General features: G+C 35.9%; 2 gene segments (V, D, J or C); both read right to left on the bottom strand.

The window, feature by feature from the left end:
- The window catches only part of LOC308682903 (Ig kappa chain V region 4135-like), a 1,009,768-nt gene extending 992,955 nt beyond the window's left edge, over positions 1–16,813 (bottom strand). Inside the window, exons 1-2 of the V gene segment in view lie at positions 16,718–16,813; positions 16,305–16,630 (exon numbers count right to left, since the gene is read on the bottom strand).
- Positions 13,770–14,308, bottom strand: LOC308682906 (Ig kappa chain V region 4135-like). The segment is given in 2 exons: positions 14,223–14,308; positions 13,770–14,125 (listed from the first exon to the last, which is right to left on the bottom strand).
- Positions 16,814–22,517: the final 5,704 nt, after the last annotated feature.

Consider the following 22,517-nt stretch of genomic DNA (forward strand, 5'->3'; position numbering starts at 1 on the left):
GAGTCTGAGTCACTGTGATCTGAGATCTACAGCCTGAAAAACAAATCATTTATCAGTCCATAAACTTTATTCATTTATTAGTCAATTTAAAACTGTGTTAAAAATCATATTATTTCAATGATTTATTTAGAATATAAACTGTTCACCTTGTAGTATAAAGCAGTATAACAGTGTCCAGATGAAGATGATGATGAAGGTCATGTTGATGAAGATTGTTGTGTGTGTCAGTGATGAAGTGTTAAACTCACAGCACTATAAACACTCTCACACACTGAAGATCTGATCAATATGCAAACACACTCCACATCATTTACCTGAAGACAGTCACTCATTAACAGACACAAAACACAATCACTGAAGTGAGAACAGAGTAGAATTTTTTTTCATATTTGATCTTCTACAATAGCCAAGATGTTAAAAATGGTAGAATTCAGTTCTTAATACATCTACAAGACTAACTTTAGTATATTAATCTAAATATCTGCTGTGAGACTTTGAGAATATTTTTACTGTAGTTGGAGTGAAACGTCGCTGTTAATCCCCAAATTTTTCCTGCAGTTTATGAACAGACATGAGGATCATCACACACACGAGTCTCTGTCAGTCACTGAATAACTGAGTTTGATTGAGAGTCGCGTCACACATGATATGTTCACTTTAATAAATTCAGTTAGTAATTCAGTGATGATGAGCTTCATAAAGCAGGGGAAGTCAGTGAGTTTCTGTTGTAATGATTTGACGGTGGAAACACAGCATTCAGAGAGTGAGGATCCAAATGCAGTTTATTTACAAGTATAATCCAGTCATAGTCCATATATCAGACAGAGTCAAAGCATGTTATCAGTCCCAACAAAATCTATTCTATATCTATTCAAACTGATCTATTAGTTTATTTCACTGGTTCACTTTCAGCAGCGGCTCCAAACTGATGATGATATACTTTATAAAACTATATACAGTATTCAGACACCTTCAACATTTCTCACATTATCACAGTTTATTACATGGCTTGGTTGAATTCTAATGTAGAATGCAGTGTGTTATTTCTTGATATCAGACGCTGCTAAGTATAACACACTGTTGCCATGAAAAACAGAGCGTTGCCATGGACGCAGGATTCTAACCGTAGAGACGGAACGGACTATTTTCTTTAGCGGAAGCAATACAATCGTTTTTAAATCAGTAAATTCCTTTTTAAATCAATATTTTGTGTCAAAGTATTGATTTATTTGGTAGGTAGCCATGTAATAAGCGGGATAATGTATAGCGAGGCGGCTGTTATAGCGAATACAACCCCTTCAGGATTCAAGCTCCGCTTCGCGTCAGGGTCCTGATCCTGTCGGGGTTGTATTCGCTATAACAACCGCCTCGCTCTATATTATCCCTTACTTATCCACTATAGTTTAGAAAATGGTAATAAAATATGACAAATATTAAACTGTGTCAGAACAAATTCATCTTGATAATGTCAGATAACTTTGAGCAAAACATGGTCAGGTCAAAGTGTCTGAATCATTTTTGGCTTATTTAATTAAATTAAATTAATTTTACAATGTTTCTGAGACGCTTCTGGAGCTTTGGGTTCTAGCAGGATGCCGGTTATAACGTTTTTGTAACGAGCGTTTAATCCACGACATATATTTAGACATTCATTCATCTGCCAATCAACGAAAACGGAGAATCTGTGGCGTGCAGGTGACATCATCATCGTTATGGTGTATTATTATTATACGTTTAATCTCACTATGTGTGTCTGTGCGTTAGAGCGAGAGGTAAGTGATTATTTCACACTATTGATTTTGTCTTTCCCTTTGGACCTTTGGGGAGTTTTCTGTTTCCTGGCACGAACACACACTTCCTGTGTATCAGTATTTGCGCGGTTTGAGAGCCCTTGTTAGTCGCTTGACGTCACAGGCCGGCTCGGCTCAAATATTCCCGAAGTGTAATGAGTTTAGGTTGGATGCATCATGCATGTTCAATAAATGTTGTTTTGTTTCTTTTTGTAACAAATGTGTTGAATCGAATCTTATTCTTTCCAATAGAGTTAAAGATACGACCCTAAATTAAAAGACCTTAGTCAGGTTAGACGGTATATTGAATTTAACGCAGATGAAAACAAAGCTGTTATAAACGAGGGATAGACTTGGTCTGTGTCTGAAATCTCTTAGGTGCTTATCACTGTTTGGGGTCAGACTGACCCCACTGGACTTTTCCTTCATTTTTTAAAAGTGTTACCTTCATCTCAGGGGCATGAAACTCTGTGACTTTTCCTTAATAATCTATCTAAACATGAAAAAAAAAAAAAAAAAAAAAAAAGGGCTTGATTTGGTTGTTCTAAAGGTGTGTAATTTTTTTTTACTGTTTAAGGTGTTTGGGGTCAAAATGACCCCACATTGAAAATGAATGGGAAAATGAAAAAAATTTCTTTTTTTAATTTTGTTTGTCAAAAAAATAAAAGTAAATCCATTATAAATCTGAAAATTTCTACAAATAAACCAAGGTCTGGTCCTAGAGCATAAATAAAAAGTAGAACAAACTTTCTATCTCACTCTCACACACACACACACACACACACACACACACACAAATGTATGTGACTGCAACAGAGAGCATTTTTACAGAAATTGGCAAATAAAATAAACAAAACTGGCATAAATCTAAAAAAATTGACATTTAAATCAAGGTCTGGTCCTAGAGCATAAACCCAAAGTGGAACGAACTTTCTATCTCATACACACACACACAAACACACACACGTATGTCACTGCAACAGAGAGCATTTTTATAGAAATTGGCAAATGAAATCAACTAAACTGGCATAAATCCATAAATCTGAAAAATGTCACATGTGCAACATGGAACAAGCTTGCCCCCCACACCCACACACACACACACACACACACACACACACACACACACACACACACACATTACAGTCATGTCATAGTGGTGACTTGTAATGTTACTGCAAATGTATGTATAATAATTTGAAAAAACAAGATAATTCAAAACATATCAGAAAACAACAACAAATTATAACTCTGACAAAACTACATATTTTTTATGTATTTCAAAATGTTTAAATAAATATTCACAAAATATATATCATAAAGTTGTGAGGACAAGTTGAAGCATCAATAAAAATTAAAGCTATGGTCTACGATTTCAAAGATTGTTCATTATTAATAACCTCGTTTAGATGCTGGTTATGGTTCTACAGTACAATCCTAACAATATGAAGAGAAAAAAGAATGAAAAAAATCCATTCACTCTATTGGGTGTACAGCTGCAGAGAGGTCAACTGTTCTCATCCAATCCCCCGCTCCACTTGACGCTCGCGTCTCCACCCCCACCGCCCCCCTCCTGCGACATGAAATTTCGCGGGCAAGCAGCTGACAGTGTATGGTAGCTAGCAAAGTAGCATCAGCTCAGCAATGGAGAAAAAACAAACCGAAAAAAACGACGCTGACACGGCTGACTTTTTGTTGAGCAGGTAAGCATTTATTTATACTTTTATGGTGTGAGGTGTTACATAAATAGCTTTTTATCAGTCTGACAACATGCATGCTGCCGGTCGGCATTGGAATGTTAGCCGTTTAGCATCGCCTATCACGGGTCAAAGTAATTATATTTCTTGAAGTGCTTGAATATATTTCAGTATATATTCAGTTTCTGTTTGAGCCGATCGGAATTTGAACAAGATGCGCCGATGTTTACTACCGGTGATCACAGCTTGACTGAGTGATGTTGTTCAGGTCATTTCCCGGTGGGAGGGCCCAGCAAACACATTTACGTTGTGGCAACGTCTCTGGCACGTTGCATTTCTGCTATGGCAACGTCACTGTATACGTGCTCGCAACATTGTAACAACGTAGAATTGTAAGACGTGACAGGGCTGTAGCAACGTTGTTGCGCGACATTCAGCAACTGAGAGATGACGTTCTGACAATATTTTTATATGGTGTATTTATTTTGTTAGATAATTATATACTTTTTATCATTTATTGTTTATCTATATTATTATTTAATGGGGCTATCAACACCTGCAAGTGTAGCCTACACTTTGAAGAGTAAAAATGACAGAAGGTTTCGTTAATTCAACTTTATTAAAACTGCATATAATCAAATTACACTTCCAAAAGTCATACATTTGTGGAAAAAAAAAATAAAAAAAATAAATGAATATACAAATTTATTTTAAGTATAAAACATAAAAAGCAAAGGCAGATCCGAACATTTAATGAACAAAACCGGGTCTGTGGCAGACAGTAGCCGAAAGCAGGTGTCACCGGGGAAACATCCACAAATCCAGAGGAGCAAAGAAACGAATGAGACTAAATAGCGGAAAAATCAAACGAAAAACTAAACAGTGCGAGCGATGCTACATTAATCACATTAGAAATTAAAGTTGTAGGTTGTGTTTGATAGCTGAGGTAGGCTAAACGCAATACTCACGTATCCTTGCTCGATGATGAATGAAAACACAATGAGCCCAACAACAGGTGGTTGGAATTAAAAAGTCTGATTTTCCCGCTTCAGGGCAGTGACGAGTACATTATGTAGTCCAGTGGTTGTCCAGACACCGTTGGCACAACCTTAAGCAATGGCCCTGAACGGTGGTTTAATGCCAACATTGTGACAACGCTGTAACAACCTTCACTACACAACGTAGTTATAGCAACCTTTTGGCCATGTTGTTAAAACGTTGTTAGAAGGTTGGCTACGTTGTGCCAACGTTCTGTGTTTGCTGGGGGATCAGGTAGCACAGAAGGGAGGGGGGTGTGTGTGGAGGGGCGGGATGAGTTTTTTAAAACTTCCCAACCGTCTCAGGCTTTCTCGACCGATTTTCAACATCGTAGACTACAGCTTTAAGTGAAAATCAATGAGTCTCTATGGCCCTCTATTGGATATATGTGGTCATTGCAATTTCTTTCTTTAATTATAATTTCTAAAGTTTTTCCACAAACCAGCAGATGTCAGTATTCTATCCCTAACACATAGAGCAATGTCCAAAAACGATTTAAATTTAATTAAGATCATCATTTAAGTGATTTTTTCTTTAAAAACTCATTTTTCATGAGCCAATTTATGGCCTAGTTATGTAATTGTGCAGTAAATAGTTAAAAAACTTCAAAATTTCCACAAAAACACAGCATAAATGTATAGTTGAGAAGTAAATAAAAAAAATCATATATAGTTTTCCATATAAAAAAAATATATTTCCTTATGCAATCGCTCTTTAAAAGTTTGGGCTCAGTCTTGGCCTAGTGGTTAGGGAGTTGAACTGGTGACCCAAAGATTGCTGGTTTGATTCTAGAACTGGTGGGAAATGACTGAGGTGCCCATGAGCAAGGCACCTAACCCCTTATTGCCACACAAGGCTGCCTGCTGCTCTGGGTGTGTGTATCCATGTTTGCTGTGTGTGTGTTAACTCACTACTCTGCTCCTAATGTGTGTGCATTAACTTGTATGGGTTAAATGCAGAGGTGTGTGTGTGTGTGTGTGTGTGTGTGTGTGTGTGTGTGTGTGTGTGTGTGTGTGTGTGTGTGTGTTTGAGCAGCTGCAGTTTCAGTTCAGTCACTGTGACTCTGACTGACGGAGGTTTTTGTACGACTCTTTATCACTGTGTGAATGTATCATCACTCTCACAATCACCATCAGAATCTGTTTTGCAATGTAAACTCTGACAGTAATAATGTCCAGCATCTTCAGTCTGGACTCCACTGATGGTCAGAGTGAAATCACTGTTAGATCCACTGCCACTGAATCTAGATGGAGTTCCTGACTGGAGGGTGTTTGCATAATAAATCAGGAGTTTAGGAGCTTCTCCAGGTTTCTGTAAGTACCAGGCTAAACCTTCCTCCCCACTATTCCATCTCTGCACATCTCTGCTGGTTTTACATTTGATATTCACAGTTCCTCCTGGTTGTTCTGCTGTTATTGAGGGACTCTGAGTGACGGTGATCTGTCCTCTACACTCTGAAACACAACAAGAAGAAAATACACTCAAAACTTTGACAATATACTTGAAGAAATGAATTAATATCAAACTTGTGCTCCACAAACCTTGAGCAAACGCTGTGAGAGTCCAGATGAAGATGATGATGAAGGTCATGTTGATGAAGATAGTTGTGTGTGTCAGTGATGAAGTGTTAAACTCACAGCACTATAAACACTCTCACACACTGAAGATCTGATCAATATGCAAACACACTCCACATCATTTCCCTGAAGACAGAAGAAACACTGTTTTGTCTTTTAGTGTCTTTGCTAATAAACTTCTGTGGATCATTTTCAGAAACAGAAACTCATGATTTACTTCATGTTATTTTGGGTCGATCTTCTCGCTCTAAACACTGTTTTAATGATCAGTTTCATTCAGACTTTGATGCTGAGAGAATTTAATACCTAAGCTGCAGATTTATATCATCCATGAGACTGTATAACAGGTCAAAGGTCATCCAATAGAGAATGACCATCTAAATCTGGCTGAAGATTTCATTATAAAGCAGGTCAATAGAATTAGCAGAGTTTATATCACATGTGTTTGTAAATGTGATGAATGTATTTCGGGACTGATTATGAAACAAAGGATTTCAGCCTTCATTCAATATCAAGTATTTATTTTTAAGATTAATTCTTTGGACTATTTTTTAGATAAAGATTTTGTGGCTCTTTTTTGATGTTGAGAAGATCTGAGTCTCACATCAGTCTGTGTGTGTGTGTGTGTGTGTGTGTGTGTGTGTGTGTGTGTGTGTGTGTGTGTGTGTGTTCATTTGAGTGTGATGGAGGTTTTTGTACGACTCTTTCACTAGAATGAAACACTGTGGTGGACTTTCGGTGGAGGAACTAAACTGACGATCAGTAAGTCTCTTCTATTCTCAAATTTTTTATTTTATTTATTTATTTGTTTTGTTTTAAGGTTATTTTAGCAAGCATTTGGCAACAAGAAAAAAAAAAGTTTTTTAAAAAAAAATGAATTGCAGTATTTCATGGCGAATTTGATTGTTTCACAATTTCTTTAAAATTGTATGTCATTTTACAACAAAAAAAAAAAACTGATATTCCCTGAGATTTCATCACGTTCATCTTTTTTTTTTTTTTTTTGCAAAGCATATTTCATATTGTTTTAAAATTGTCTTTTTACACGAGTAATTTCATATATTATAATTGCTAACATTCTTTGTTTTTTAATATGTTGATTGCAATATTATATTGAATGTAGTTTGTAATATTGTTATATTTTCTGTCATATTCAGTTTTTTTTAAAGTACATAATTGTGTCCATAATTCTTGATAAATTTAACTGCTAATACTTTTTGCAAAAGTTTGATTATACAGATAAAATAATTATATTTTTTTATTTGAAAAATTCATCATTTGAAATGAAATTTGCTGATAATTATGATTGTGAGAGTCTTAAGAATTTTTCAAAATACAATTAATAATTTTTTTTTAGGTGTCGTCATCAGACAAATAGAACAATTTGAAAAATTCATTAGTTGAACTGAAATTTGCTGATAATTATGATTTTTCAAAATACAATTAATGATTAGAAATGATTATTCAGAAAATATTTTTACTTTTTATATTATTATTATTATATTCATTTTATATTTCAAATTACTGTAAGATTCGCTGTATATCATGTCTGCTTTACAGAACTGATTTATATTTAGAATTACATGATACATTTTTTAGTGCTAGTGAATATTGATTTAACTGAGAATATTTTAAACTGAATTCAGGATATTTGTGGTTTATGAATGAAAGCAGTTTTGTGGAATTTCTGTAAAGATAAAATGATTGTGATTTCTACAACATGACCATGTCTGACATCTAACTGTTTGTGTGTGTGTGTGTGTGTGTGTGTGTGTGTGTCCAGCGGGTCCCTCCGTGTCTCCCTCCGTGTCTCTGCTGTCTCCCTCTTCTCTGCTGATCTCTGGAGACCCCCCCGCTCTGCTCTGCCTGCTCAGCTCTTACTCTCCACAGGGGGCGACGGTGAGCTGGACGCTGGACGGGTCAGAGGTCACCGAGGGGGTTCAGACCAGCGCAGAGAGCGAGCGGGACGGTCTCTACAGTCGCAGCAGCGTCCTGAGCCTCAGCAAAGCACGCTGGGAAGCCGCAGAGCGCTTCGTCTGCAGAGGAACACATGTCGGAGCTGCTCACGAGGCCTCGTTCCTCAAGAGCTCCGAGTGCTGATGTTTCTCCAGTGAAGACCAGCGTATCTGAGCGTCACGTGATTTACAGCTCAATACTGAAGCAGTCTGTCAATGTGCTGCCATTGCTGTTCATTCAATAAAGCTTCATCTGAACGCAAGCGCACATTTGTGTTGGACTGCATCATTGATCAGTGTGTCGTTCCTTCAAAGTCCTGCACTAAAGTTTCAGCGGCTTTTGATTGATTGGAATTAGGGGTGGAACAATAATTACAGTGGATAGTGACAATATGTATCGTATCGTTCACCCAAAATGAAAGTTTAGGAAGTTTACAGGGTTTTCGTGTCACTACTACATTAAACTACTGTATATAATGTTGAATATAATGTATAATAATGCAATGGGGGAATATTTGTGGGTCCTGATAATGCCAAATGTCTGATGTTACCAGTAAAAAGTGGCCTACATTATTTTAGATATATCTAGTCAGAGACATCAAGCATATTCGTCTGAAATAATTCAGTATTTTCAGCTTCAGAATCATGAATATTGTTATTCTGGTGTCTCTATTGTCCTGCATTGGGTTATCAGCACCAAGTCCAAGCCTATTCATTTACACACACAATGTTAAACCAAATTGACCATTTTGATGGAGTATGGCAATAATATGGTATTGTGAGTTCAGGATGGTGACATAAGGGTCTCGTTACACCCCTAATTGTAATAGTTGAGAACAGCTGCATTCAGCAGTAAATGTGAAATGAAGCTCTTGGGGTTTGAACATGGTCACTGGAGACGAGCTGCTCTATTCTGAGACCGTCACAATCACTAAACCTGACAATGCAAATGAGATTTACACCTCAAACTCACAGTTTCACTCTTTTACTGGTTCAACGCTCTGAACTGGAGCAGTTTCACTTCTGCTGATGGAGGGATGAGACCGTTATGAAGTTTGAGTGGTAGATTATATGACTTGTATGACTTATATAACGTAATGAGACTCTTCACCGGTAGATCACGTGTGACTGGACTAGAGGAGTAAATGTAGATGTTGATCTGATTCAATTCACGATTCATAGGTTTTTGATTATTTTCAAGAAAGATTTCTTTCATTCACAATGATTCGATTTACTATAAGATTTGACAAAGTGTGCAATGCGCCTAAAATACCTAGGAAATGTATTCCATATTTCATAATTTCAGTAAACTAATCCACATATTAAAATATTATCTGATACATTCAAAGTCTCATATGCAAATGAAAGAAAATCATCTGTATCCTAAAACCCCTTAAATGTTGTCTCTCCCAAATAAACACTGATCTCAGTAAAACTGCAGTATTTTATCTTGTAAAAATAACAGTGAAGTTTCCACACAATGAAGCGCTTTATTTCAGTGTTGAGCAATAACATCTTTATGAATGTTTAAGTGTGTTTGACTCGAGACTGAAGTGTTGCTGTGAGAGATCTGTCTTCTGCTCATGTGAGACTCAGACGCATCGCTGGATTCATAATTAATGCGTCCAGAAAACAGTGAATGGTCACAGACAGACTGATTGTGGGACGGTGGAGCGTCTGATCATGTTAAATACGGTTTCTCTCTTTCACTGAATCAGTTCATCTGTGACTCTTGTACATGATGATCTAAACAGCGGCTTTATGGAAGATGATTAATAAACTAGTCAAGCAACAACATCTTTATGATTCACTTTACAGTATGAGTGTATGATTAGGAAGAAAAAATAATCAACCATATGAGAATAGATATACAGTAGATATCATAAAAAATATGATCAATATAATTTCTTATTATCTTCAGTGATATTAATAAAGTGCAGCAAAATTGATATGAAGTTTCTATTTGTGTTTCTGTTGAGTGTGTGCAAGAAAGTGTGTGTGTGTGTGTGTGTGTTTGAGCAGCTGCAGTTTCAGTTCAGTCACTGTGACTCTGACTGACGGAGGTTTTTGTACGACTCTTTATCACTGTGTGAACACTAGACCACTGTTTGTGCTGAATACATTCTGACAGTAATAATGTCCAGCATCTTCAGGCTGTGCTCCACTGATGGTCAGAGTGAAATCTCTCCCAGATGATTTACTGCCACTGAATCTAGATGGAGTTCCTGACTGGAGGGTGCTTGTATAATAAATCAGGAGTTTTGGAGCTTCTCCAGGTTTCTGTAAGTACCAGCTCAGAGCGGGTTGTCCATTACTAGTACAGCAGGAATCTCTGTTAAATTTACAGGTTACAGTGACTGATTGTCCAGTTTGAGAGAGCCGCTCTGAGGGAGTTTGAGTCACTGTCTCCTGCCCAACAGATTCTGACAAGAGAGAAAGATTAGAAATCACACACACTTTTACAACCTTATATCTTCACAACACACACAAAGATAACGAGTGAATAACGTTTGTAATCTTGACTGACACAAACCTCGACATAACACTGCCAGCGTCCAGATCAATATGGTGATGAAAGTCATTTTTGTAGGTTGAAGGTTCAGTTCTAGTGAAAAACAGTTGTTGATCATGTTTGATGTTTGACAGAGTTATAAACACATGCAGAGCACTGAAGCGTGTGTCGCTCATGTAAAACACACTCTATGCAAACGCTTCAGTCACAGATTTAAGTTTAATGTGCTTTCATAGTCTGGATGCCAGCCGAACTTAGTCCCGCCCACGACATTTGAGGTCGGGAAGTTCGGTCTGGACTTGATCCGTTGTGGAGCAATTAAGCTCGAACCAGAGCTGTTCGGACCAATCAAATTGTCAGGACGGGCTTTATACGGTGATGGACAGATGATCAACAGTAATGTAATCATCCACGTCACCAAAGAGTGCTTGGGTTGAATATGTTTACAACAAAGACGCCGTCATCACATCTGTTATAGAAGATATCGACAGCGCATTCATTTTAAAAGAGGAACAAGAACCGCGATTAAGCCATTTGTCTATCGGAAATATCAGCTGGCCCCGATGGTCGCTAAGAAGATGGGGCGCAATGAAAACCCTGTGGTCATTGCAGTTTCTCCGTTGCTCTGATTGGTTGTAGGTCTATCCAACAGAGTGCAGAGGCATTTTCTTTCCTGGTTCGGTTGAAACACGCGCCTTAATCACAGCCCAGTGGAGCAGATCAGACTCATATTCTGACTAGAACCTGAGTATGACGACGTCAGGCTAGTGCTTTCATGGAGATACAAAACATTTCACATGTTAATATAATCCTTTATTGATAAAGCAACATCAGACGAGCAGGGGCACTGTTTGAGTGATTTACATTTTAGTAATTTATATTGCCAGTTTTGTTTTGTTCGGCCAACTGAAATATTTCCAGACGAAGCCACAGTAGAAACAACCGCAGCTCGACTCTGAGAAACATAGTATTTCTTGAATGAATCAGTGATTTAAATGAATCGGTTGAGTTAATGATTCATTGACTCACTCATAAAGTCAGTCTCTTGTCGCGTAACGATGAAACTTGCAGAAAGAGTCTCTGTAAAATCCAGCACTAAAGCTGCAGGTTAAACACATCTGTGTGTGATGATGGAGGATCTGCTTCTGTCACGAGACTCGACTCCAGCTCTGAGTATCGCTCCACTTATTCACTGAATTACAGTTTACAATTACTAACAAGCGTTTACCAATACTTACAGTACTTTTTCTAAACTCTTAACACAGCAACACACAACATGATCATACAATTAGCCACATAGTTACATTTCTGCCTAAAACCACATTTTAATAATTAAATACCAAGTCTACATTTCAAAATGCAAAAAAAAAAACTACATATTTGAATGCTTAATAGTTATTTGAAGTGTTTCTGGTATTACAGGAATATCATTAGAGGACGATGAACATCTGCTCTATTCTGAGAGAAACACAATCACTCCTGATGATGAAATATGAGTTTAACTCTCTCACTTTCACTGTTGAGGAGGTTTGTATAATAAATCAGGAGTTTCTCCAGGTTTCTGTAATTCCTGCTGAAATCGTTTATCCTCATCTAGTTGTTCACTGTAACGGGTTTGTTCATATTCATCAGTTTATAAGGTCATGTTATCATCAGCTGCCAGTTTATACCTTCCCATAATTTTGTGAATAAGTTTTCAATAAAAATTCAGTTAAAATCACAAATTAAATTTCTTATCTGGCTCGTTCTTATCAGAGGCGTCTGATTGGTGCAGAGGAGGGAGAGGCGTGTCTAAACTGAACTGATGATCAGAGCTATAATTAAAACAGCAAGCTAATATAAAACTCTTACTGTCTGCAGTATATAGTATGAATACGGTCAATAGTAAACAAATTACATGTTAGTATGGGATATGTGACAGACTGACTGTGACCCAGGACTTTTATTTTGAAGGGATTGAGCATGGGTATGTGCACACAACAAACTGTTTCCACCATTACACAGAAAAGTACACCAAAAACACTTTATACAATAAGGGTTTATTCAATCTTATTCAGTTACCAAGTTAACTTCATGCATTTCTAATAGCTACACATACCTTCTGGTGCACTCCTCACTAGCCAAACCAGTACACAAGGAAAGTAGCCATGTTTAAACTAGCATGTAAGTAGCCATGTTTAAACTGTTATAGGTATTGACATGTTTAAATGCTGTATGTACGTGAATGTGTATATGTGGATAAATGTATATGTGTGATTATGTTATATGTATGTTATATTTGTGTATTTTAACTGTACACACGTTTCAGCACATTTATGGGCCCCAGGAAGACTAGCAACCACATTGTGGAAGCTAATGGGGATCCAAATAAATAAACAAATAAACAAATGTGCTTATGGAAGATTACTCCATCTGGCTCTGACCTCATGGGGGAGGGAGGGAACCTAGTATGTAAGTTTTCTTCTTATGTTTTGTCTTTATTTTTTTGAGCCCTTTATATGGTACTAGAAATAAGATGGTTTATGTATGGTTTATGTAAATGATGTATGGTTTAGAGTTGAAATGTCATGACAGTCTTGTCACCTCTTTGTAATTGATAGGTTTCTCCCTAAAATGTTTTTTCCCAAAAATAGGAGGAGCTAAGGCCTATAAAAGAGGCAGCCATTTTATGGGAGAAAGCGGGTGTGGAGAGGTTGAATCTTGTTTGTATGTGTGGGCCTGTACATCGGCATAGCCAACTTACATTTGTGTGTTGTCAACAATTTTGATTTATTTTCTTTGGTATTATAATTTTTTTATAATCTGTTTTTTCTATTACTTCACTATTGCCATTGGATATTGATATTTTTTGCACCTTTGGAATTAAAATTTCTGCCTTTGTCACGTCATTTACACCTCTGGCCGCTGGTAAATTCTAACAGGATACTCAAATGAAATAATCATGGAGTATTATGAAAATTAAGATCTATTATTAATAAAATGGGGCAATAGGGCAAACTGAAATCACTCAGATCTCAAATGTGTCACTGATCTATAAGAGCACAAAATCTCTTTCTGAACTCTATAATTATTAAGAGTGCAGATTAATTTAGATGGTTTTATTTCAGATGCAAGTGTGACGATGTTATTTCAGATCCTCCTTTGAGCAGCTGCAGTTTCAGTTCAGTCACTGTGACTCTGACTGACGGAGGTTTTTGTACGACTCTTTATCACTGTGTGAATGTATAATCACTCTCACAATCACCATCAGAATCTGTTCTGCAATGGAAACTCAGACAGTAATAATGTCCAGCATCTTCAGTCTGGACTCCACTGATGGTCAGAGTGAAATCACTGTTAGATCCACTGCCACTGAATCTAGATGGAGTTCCTGACTGGAGGGTGTTTGTGTAATAAATCAGGAGTTTAGGAGCTTCTCCAGGTTTCTGTAAGTACCAGGCTAAGAAATCATCATTGTACACATCTCTGCTGGTTTTACATTTGATATTCACAGTTCCTCCTGGTTGTTCTGCTGTTATTGAGGGACTCTGAGTGACGGTGATCTGTCCTCTACACTCTGAAACACAACAAGAAGAAAATCACCAGAATAAATGAATGATCTTTGCTAAAACAAGTAAATGTAAAGTAGTAAATGCAGTGAAAGTGAGTGTCACCGTTGAGGAGCAGCAGCAGAGAGCAGAAGATCAGTGTGTGTGTCCTCATCTTTACTGGGAATGAGTGAAACTGAAGGACAGAGATGTTGGATGAACAGTCTGACTGACAGACGCTGATATTGAGCTTCAGTCTCAGGGGTGGGACACAAATTCAAAGCCGTTTCCTCTCAAATGAGTCTCAGTCACGACAGAAGAGCAGAAATGAGGAATATGACAATGTTCAGAAGTTCATTTTCCCTCATCAAACACTCAATAAAGTTTGTTTCTCTGTGATTCACTCTCGGCAGCAAACTGGATGTCGGCAGTAAGAAAATCATCAAATCAGTTTAAAAATAACTGGTAAATATTATTATTATTATTAATCTAAGGTGGAAACAGGCTTGAATATATATTTCTTTTGGACTGTTCTTCATCTTTTTTTCTGATCTGTCGTCTGCTCTGCTTTGTGTGTTTCATCATTCAGTCATAATTTTATTACAATTCAATCAACATAGTTTGAAATAAAAGAATAACTTCATGTGTTTGAGTCCTTTTGTGATTGTGAATAGTCCTCTATTCAGATTTTTTTTAAATATATAAATCCATAAACAAAGTAATAATTCCAGCGTTCAATATGAGGGAGAGGCTTAGATATGTATCCGCCTTATTGATCAATGCAGAAATAAGTGTTGACTTATTCACTGAAACCAGTGTTTATAATTAAGATAATATATTAAAATAATATGGTAAGAAATACCAGTTTGCAATATCATGACGCTGTTCATCACTCACACTAACAAATCAATGCATTTTCATCAAAAATATCAACGCATTGGGGTGAGAATGCGCTGCTTTGTGTTTATATAACTCAATAAGCAATATCCATATGCAGAATTATCTTATTAATGATCAACTAAATGCTGTGAGAATATGAGCTAATGTCTACTGCAGATATAGATCTTCATGTGAATAAGGTTGTTCTGAAGGGAATGAGCCAGTAGAGGTCAGTGATTATCTTCATCATCTGTCAGTGATCCTCTTCTTCGAGCGGATGAACTGCTGGATCATCAGGATGAGAGTCGAGGTCTAAGAGCAGCGCTGGCCTTCACTGGTGTGTGTTCATACAGGACTGTGTGTGTTTATACAGTGTAAGCTGATACTGTACTGACTGATTGATAAGGAGCAGAACCTGCCTGTAGTTTATAAAGCAATTGATCAGTGTTTGATGTTCTTATACTTGTAATTTGTCAGTATTGTAGTTGTTTCTTACAGTATAACCACATCTTGATCCACATGTTGAGTCTCAAATAAAAGCAACTAATGGAACTTTGTGCTTTTTAATCGATGTCCCACAGTGATTATATTCACTAGTTCTCATGAAACTTTATTAAAAGGCTTCAGATGCAGTCGACAGTTAACTTGCTCTTGACTGTATTTGACAGATCCAATATGGCGGATCTCGGTCATATCACTGATCTAGAAGAGCACAAAAGAGTCTCTGGACTGGCACCCTTATGAAAAGAAAATATATTTTCCCATATATGAATGATCAATATATTAAATGGTTTAACGTTATATATTTGAAAATATACAGAATAATATATTGTGTTAATATATTACATATCAACTATATATAATTATAATTATATATATATGTGTGTGTGTGTGTGTGTGTGTGTGTGTGTGTGTGTGAACATACATTCACATTTATATGGGAACATGTATGTGCAATATACTGTATGTACACAATAATTAATAATATTTTAAATGTATTAATATATAGCCATGGTCAATGCATATATTGCAGAATATTGAAAAATATAAGCACTAGTTTCCCATATATGGAAATGTATTATGTAATATATCACATTATATTTTGCAGTATATTCCCATATAGTTTTGTTCTGTAAGCGCAGGGACACTGGTGGACTTTGTCTAGTTGTTTCTCTCACTGTTATTTCTGACCTCTATAATCTAATAAAGAGTTTAATTTAGATGGTTTTATTTCAGATGCAAGTGTGACGATGTTATTTCAGATCCTCCTTTGAGCAGCTGCAGTTTCAGTTCAGTCACTGTGACTCTGACTGACGGAGGTTTTTGTACGACTCTTTATCACTGTGTGAACACACCACCACTGTGATAACTCTGACAGTAATAATGTCCAGCATCTTCAGTCTGGACTCCACTGATGGTCAGAGTGAAATCACTGTTAGATCCACTGCCACTGAATCTAGATGGAGTTCCTGACTGGAGGGTGTCTGCTCTATAAATCAGGAGTTTAGGAGCTTCTCCAGGTTTCTGTAAGTACCAAGCTAAGAAATCATCATTGATCACATCACTGCTGGTTTTACATTTGATATTCACAGTTCCTCCTGGTTGTTCTGCTGTTATTGAGGGACTCTGAGTGACGGTGATCTGTCCTCTACACTCTGAAACACAACAAGAAGAAAATACACTCAAAACTTTGACAATATACTTGAAGAAATGAATTAATATCAAACTTGTGCTCCACAAACCTTGAGCAAACGCTGTGAGAGTCCAGATGAAGATGATGATGAAGGTCATGTTGATGAAGATTGTTGTGTGTGTCAGTGATGAAGTGTTAAACTCACAGCACTATAAACACTCTCACACACTGAAGATCTGATCAATATGCAAACACACTCCACATCATTTCCCTGAAGACAGACACTCATTAACACACACAAAACACAATCACTGAAGTGAAACAAATCAGTCTTTTTCATATTTGTCCTTCTACAAAATGTTAAAAATTATATCATTCAATTTAATTCTCAATTCATACAATACCAAATCTGAATATCTGCTGTGAGACTTTGAGAATATTTTTTTTACTGTAGTTGGAGTGAAACGTCGCTGTTAATCCCCAAAAACCAAATCCATGTGTGTTCCTGCAGTTTATGAACAGAAATGAGGATCATCACACACACGAGTAGTAAATCATCACATATTAAGATTATTAATACAACAGCTATATATATATATATATATATATATATATATATATATATATATATATATATATATATATATATATATAATGTATTTGTGCAATTACACATTGAATGTTCGTCAAAACTGTAAAGATGATTTTCATCCACTGAACTAGAAACAATCATTTCTGACATTTACTTGATTTGACGAGTTTTCAGCTCTTTTCTTCCTCAAAGATAATTCAATTCTAAAGGGTTAAAAATACATTGAAAGAAAATAACATTTGGCTGGTATTTTGGCACCACTTTTTATTTTGGTATTAATTGATTTTTTTCTAATCTATTGTTAAATGAACAGCAATATTTCCATTTATATTCTTAATAGTATTTCCTCTTAATGATCAGCTCTGTCTGATACTTCAGGAGTAAACAGGTTTATAGAAATTAATTTTGATTAATTATAAAGTTATAGTGGATGTGACACACAAAGTTTGCTTAATCATGATAATGACACTTCAAATCTATAATTTAACTTCAGTTTACTCTAATTGCTTTAGTGATCACAGGCTTTGTGAAAACTCTTCTCTAAAAACATTCAGATCAACTTTTTGAAAGTTAAAGCTGATAAAGTGAATCAAACATTACAGAGAAACATAGTTCTTCTACTGTATTTCTATAATGCTGTTTCTTTTAGACTCTTATTTGTCGTTTTCAGTCGATTCTTGTTTGTAAAACTAACACTTGATGACCTGAAACTAGTTTTTGTCTTCGTTTTCAACTTGTTAAAACAATAAATTGTATAATTAATATTTTTTGTTCAATAAAACTGGATATTGAGACTCAGAATATCAAAGATGACACATTTACAGACAACAGTCTTTATGTTTCTGCATCGACTGAAAGTGGAACTTGATTGAGTTTTTCTGGCAGTTTGAAACTCAATGATATTTCCTTTTTAAATAATTTAATAATCAAGTCTGTGAACCGTATTCTGAACATCTGCATCTGCTTTCTGCCTTTCATACAAGACTGTGTGTGTGCTTTATCATTCAGGCATGATTTTATTACAATTCAGTCAATAAATAAAATATAATTGTAACTCTATGTCTGTTTTGTGTCATTTTTGTTCCGGGTCTTTCATTAGATCAGGGCTTTAACTCACAGTTTATAAGTAAACTTCAGTCAGTGGAGCATGAACACTCCTGCAGATTCATGATGAAAAAAGAACATGCGGACAAATTATATAGTTTTAGATAAATGTAATAAGATAAAGAGATAAGATAAAGAGATAAGATAAAGAGATAAGATAAAGTATTTAGTAAGTTAAAAACTCAATGAATGCTTTGTTTAATATCTACGAATAACTTGTGAAAGTGTGTGTGTGTGTGTGTGTGAGAGAGCAGCTGCAGTTTCAGTTCAGTCACTGTGACTCTGACTGACGGAGGTTTTTGTACGACTCTTTATCACTGTGTGAACACATATTTACTGTTGATCGAGTGGCGACTCATACAGTAATAATGTGCAGCATCTTCAGTCTGGACTCCACTGATGGTCAAACTGAAATCTTTTCCACCTTGTGCTCCTTTCCCACTGAATCGACTGAAACTCCCGCCATAGCGATCATTTACAGTATAAATGATGAGTTTAGGAGCTTCTCCATGTTTCTGCTGATACCAAGCTAAACCCCAGCTATGTATCCCAGCATCAGTTTTACAGTCTATAGTGGCGATTTGTCCTTCAGAAACATTCACAACTTCAGGCTGAGTCACAGTGATTCCTCTGGACGCTGTTGACAACAACATTATATGAGTTTCATCAAATGACATGAACATTAAAGACTCAGAAATGACAAGCTTTGACTTCTGTTACCTGGAATAAAAGCGGTCAGAATCCAGATGAAGCTGCTGAAGAGATTCATGGTGTGTGTTGGGTTTGTACCGTGGTAAACAGCAGTGTGTTATAAAGTGTGTGAGTCTGAAGGCTATAAACACTCGGAGAGCTGAAACACGTGCCGATGCAAAGTGACTCTCTGAGCAAAAACCAGCTGGAGGAAAACACACATGAAAATGAACACATGCAGAAGAAACTGATCCAGTTTTGTGGCCTTTAATGTGTTTTATTCTCATGATCCAGTGGAGTGTGTTTTCACTTCTGTAGGAGTTTAGAAATCATTTCTTCTTTATTCTGCACGAGTCTCTGGTTCAGAGTTCAGACTTTCTGATCAATCAAATGACAGTTTCATCACTAAAAGAAACAAGTATTTCACTGTGAACTCCATGAGAGGGCAAAGGTCATTCCAGAGGTCACAGGTCATCAACACTTATTAAAATGCTTTGAGAAACACATGATCATTTAGAGACTCCCAGTTAAGATGTGTAAAGATCAGCACAGAGTCTTTCTGATTATATTATTTATTTAGATTTAATAGTTTTCATGCATTAAGAGACATTTAGAGACGATGAGACGTTCAATAATCCTAATGTTGAGAAGATCTGCTGTTGAGTCTCATATCACAGTGTTTGTGTGTGTGTGTGTGTGTGTGTGTGTGTGTTCATTTGAGTGTGACGGAGGTTTTTGTACGACTCTTTCACTAGAATGAAACACTGTGGTGGACTTTCGGTGGAGGAACTGAACTGGTGATCAGAAGTAAGTCTTTTCTATTCTCTATAAAAATGTTCTCTAATAAGAAAATTTTAATTAATTAATTTTATTTTATTGTTTAGATAATTTCAGCAAGATAATTATTAGTGATGATCTTAAAATGCCATGAATGAACCTTAAAAAAACATCTAAAAGATGATCTTATTTGTCAACAAGATAATTCATTTATTATAAAAATATGTTTTTGAAAAGCAATTTATCATTTAACTATTTTATTATTTACTTAAGTTTTATATTTCATATTGTTTTTAAATGTTATTTTTAATTTTACATTAATAATTTAATTAGTATCATTTGATTGTATTTTAATGTAGCCTATGGATTGCAGTATTTTATGATATATTCAATTATTTCTTGATATAAATAATTCTGTCTATAATTAAACAATTAAGGGTTTTTAAATGCATCCAAAGTTTAATAATACAATTTTTGTGTAAGCGTCATCATCAGACAAAGAGATATTTAGTTAATAAGCATTTTAAAAATCAAGATTATGATGATTATGATTGTAAGTGTCTTAACAGCAGAATTTAAAATAGTTGAAACTTTGGTGAAAATTATGATTGATTTTTTGTATCAAAATGTATGAAATTTTTTACAAAAACAATTAATATTGAAAGTAGTATTTAAAATGTATTTCAAAATCTTATGAAGAAATCACAATATATTAATCAGTTTTCATGTGGACAATGTTTTTTTTAATTTGATTGAGATTAAAAGGTTCTGTAATCAATCAATTGAGTGTTTTTTTTTTTTTTTTTTTTTTTTATAAAATTGTATCATTTGTATCGTTATTTTAAATGTCATATTTCATTTTACATTAATATTTAAAATCTTATTATTGCTAACATTAAGTTAATTTTATATATTGAAAAATTAAAATCTATTCAATAATTTCTTCATATATAATTTTGTCTATAATTCTTGGTAAATGTAAATAACAAGGGCTTTTTAAAGCATGAAACAAAAGTTGTATAATGTGGACAACATAAATATAATCTTTTATAATTTTCATCAGACAGAAAGAAACTCAGTTGAAGAGCATTTTGAAAATTAATCATTTAAACAATTTAAGCTATAAAATTTGCTGATGTTTATGATTGTGAGTTTCTAAATAGCAGAATATTTTCAAAATACAATTAATATTGAAATGATCATTTAAATTAGTTTTCTAGATCTTATAACGACATCACAATATAACCATCAATTTACTTGGACAATGTTTTTCAAACTCATTCTGTGGATCATTTAAAATGTAACTTGTATATTTAAAATCAAATGATCATTCATGAATGTGTGTGTGTGTGTGTGTGTGTGTGTGTGTCCAGCGGGTCCCTCCGTGTCTCCCTCCGTGTCTCTGCTGTCTCCCTCTTCTCTGCTGATCTCTGGAGACCCCCCCGCTCTGCTCTGCCTGCTCAGCTCTTACTCTCCACAGGGGGCGACGGTGAGCTGGACGCTGGACGGGTCAGAGGTCACCGAGGGGGTTCAGACCAGCGCAGAGAGCGAGCGGGACGGTCTCTACAGTCGCAGCAGCGTCCTGAGCCTCAGCAAAGCACGCTGGGAAGCCGCAGAGCGCTTCGTCTGCAGAGGAACACATGCCGGAGCTGCTCACGAGGCCTCGTTCCTCAAGAGCTCCGAGTGCTGATGTTTCTCCAGTGAAGACCAGCGTATCTGAGCGTCACGTGATTTACAGCTCAATACTGAAGCAGTCTGTCAATGTGCTGCCATTGCTGTTCATTCAATAAAGCTTCATCTGAACGCAAGCGCACATTTGTGTTGGACTGCATCATTGATCAGTGTGTCGTTCCTTCAAAGTCCTGCACTAAAGTTTCAGCGGCTTTTGATTGATTGGAATTAGGGGTGGAACAATAATTACAGTGGATAGTGACAATATGTATCGTATTATTCACCCAAAATGAAAGTTTAGGAAGTTTACAGGGTTTTCGTGTCACTACTACATTAAACTACTGTATATAATGTTAAATATAATGTATAATAATGCAATGGGGGAATATTTGTGGGTCCTGATAATGCCAAATGTCTGATGTTACCAGTAAAAAGTGGCCTACATTATTTTAGATATATCTAGTAAGAGACATCAAGCATATTCGTCTGAAATAATTCAGTATTTTCATCTTCAGAATCATGAATATTGTTATTCTGGTGTCTCTATTGTCCTGCATTGGGTTATCAGCACCAAGTCCAAGCCTATTCATTTACACACACAATGTTAAACCAAATTGACCATTTTGATGGAGTATGGCAATAATATGGTATTGTGAGTTCAGGATGGTGACATAAGGGTCTCGTTACACCCCTAATTGTAATAGTTGAGAACAGCTGCATTCAGCAGTAAATGTGAAATGAAGCTCTTGGGGTTTGAACATGGTCACTGGAGACGAGCTGCTCTATTCTGAGACCATCACAATCACTAAACCTGACAATGCAAATGAGATTTACACCTCAAACTCACAGTTTCACTCTTTTACTGGTTCAACGCTCTGAACTGGAGCAGTTTCACTTCTGCTAAAATGAGTTATGAGTAATAAATTCATTATAAGCTTGAGATGATAGCTAGGCCTACTTGAAAAAGGCTCAAAAACATCTTTCTTACATTGACTTTATTATATAGTGTATTGTACAAAACGAACAATATATGGTTTGTTTGATTTCATATCAGTTTACACATTCAGTTTTCTCT

This window comes from Scardinius erythrophthalmus, assembly GCF_964197995.2.
Source record: "Scardinius erythrophthalmus genome assembly, chromosome: 22".
Classification (NCBI taxonomy): Eukaryota; Metazoa; Chordata; class Actinopteri; order Cypriniformes; family Leuciscidae; genus Scardinius; species Scardinius erythrophthalmus.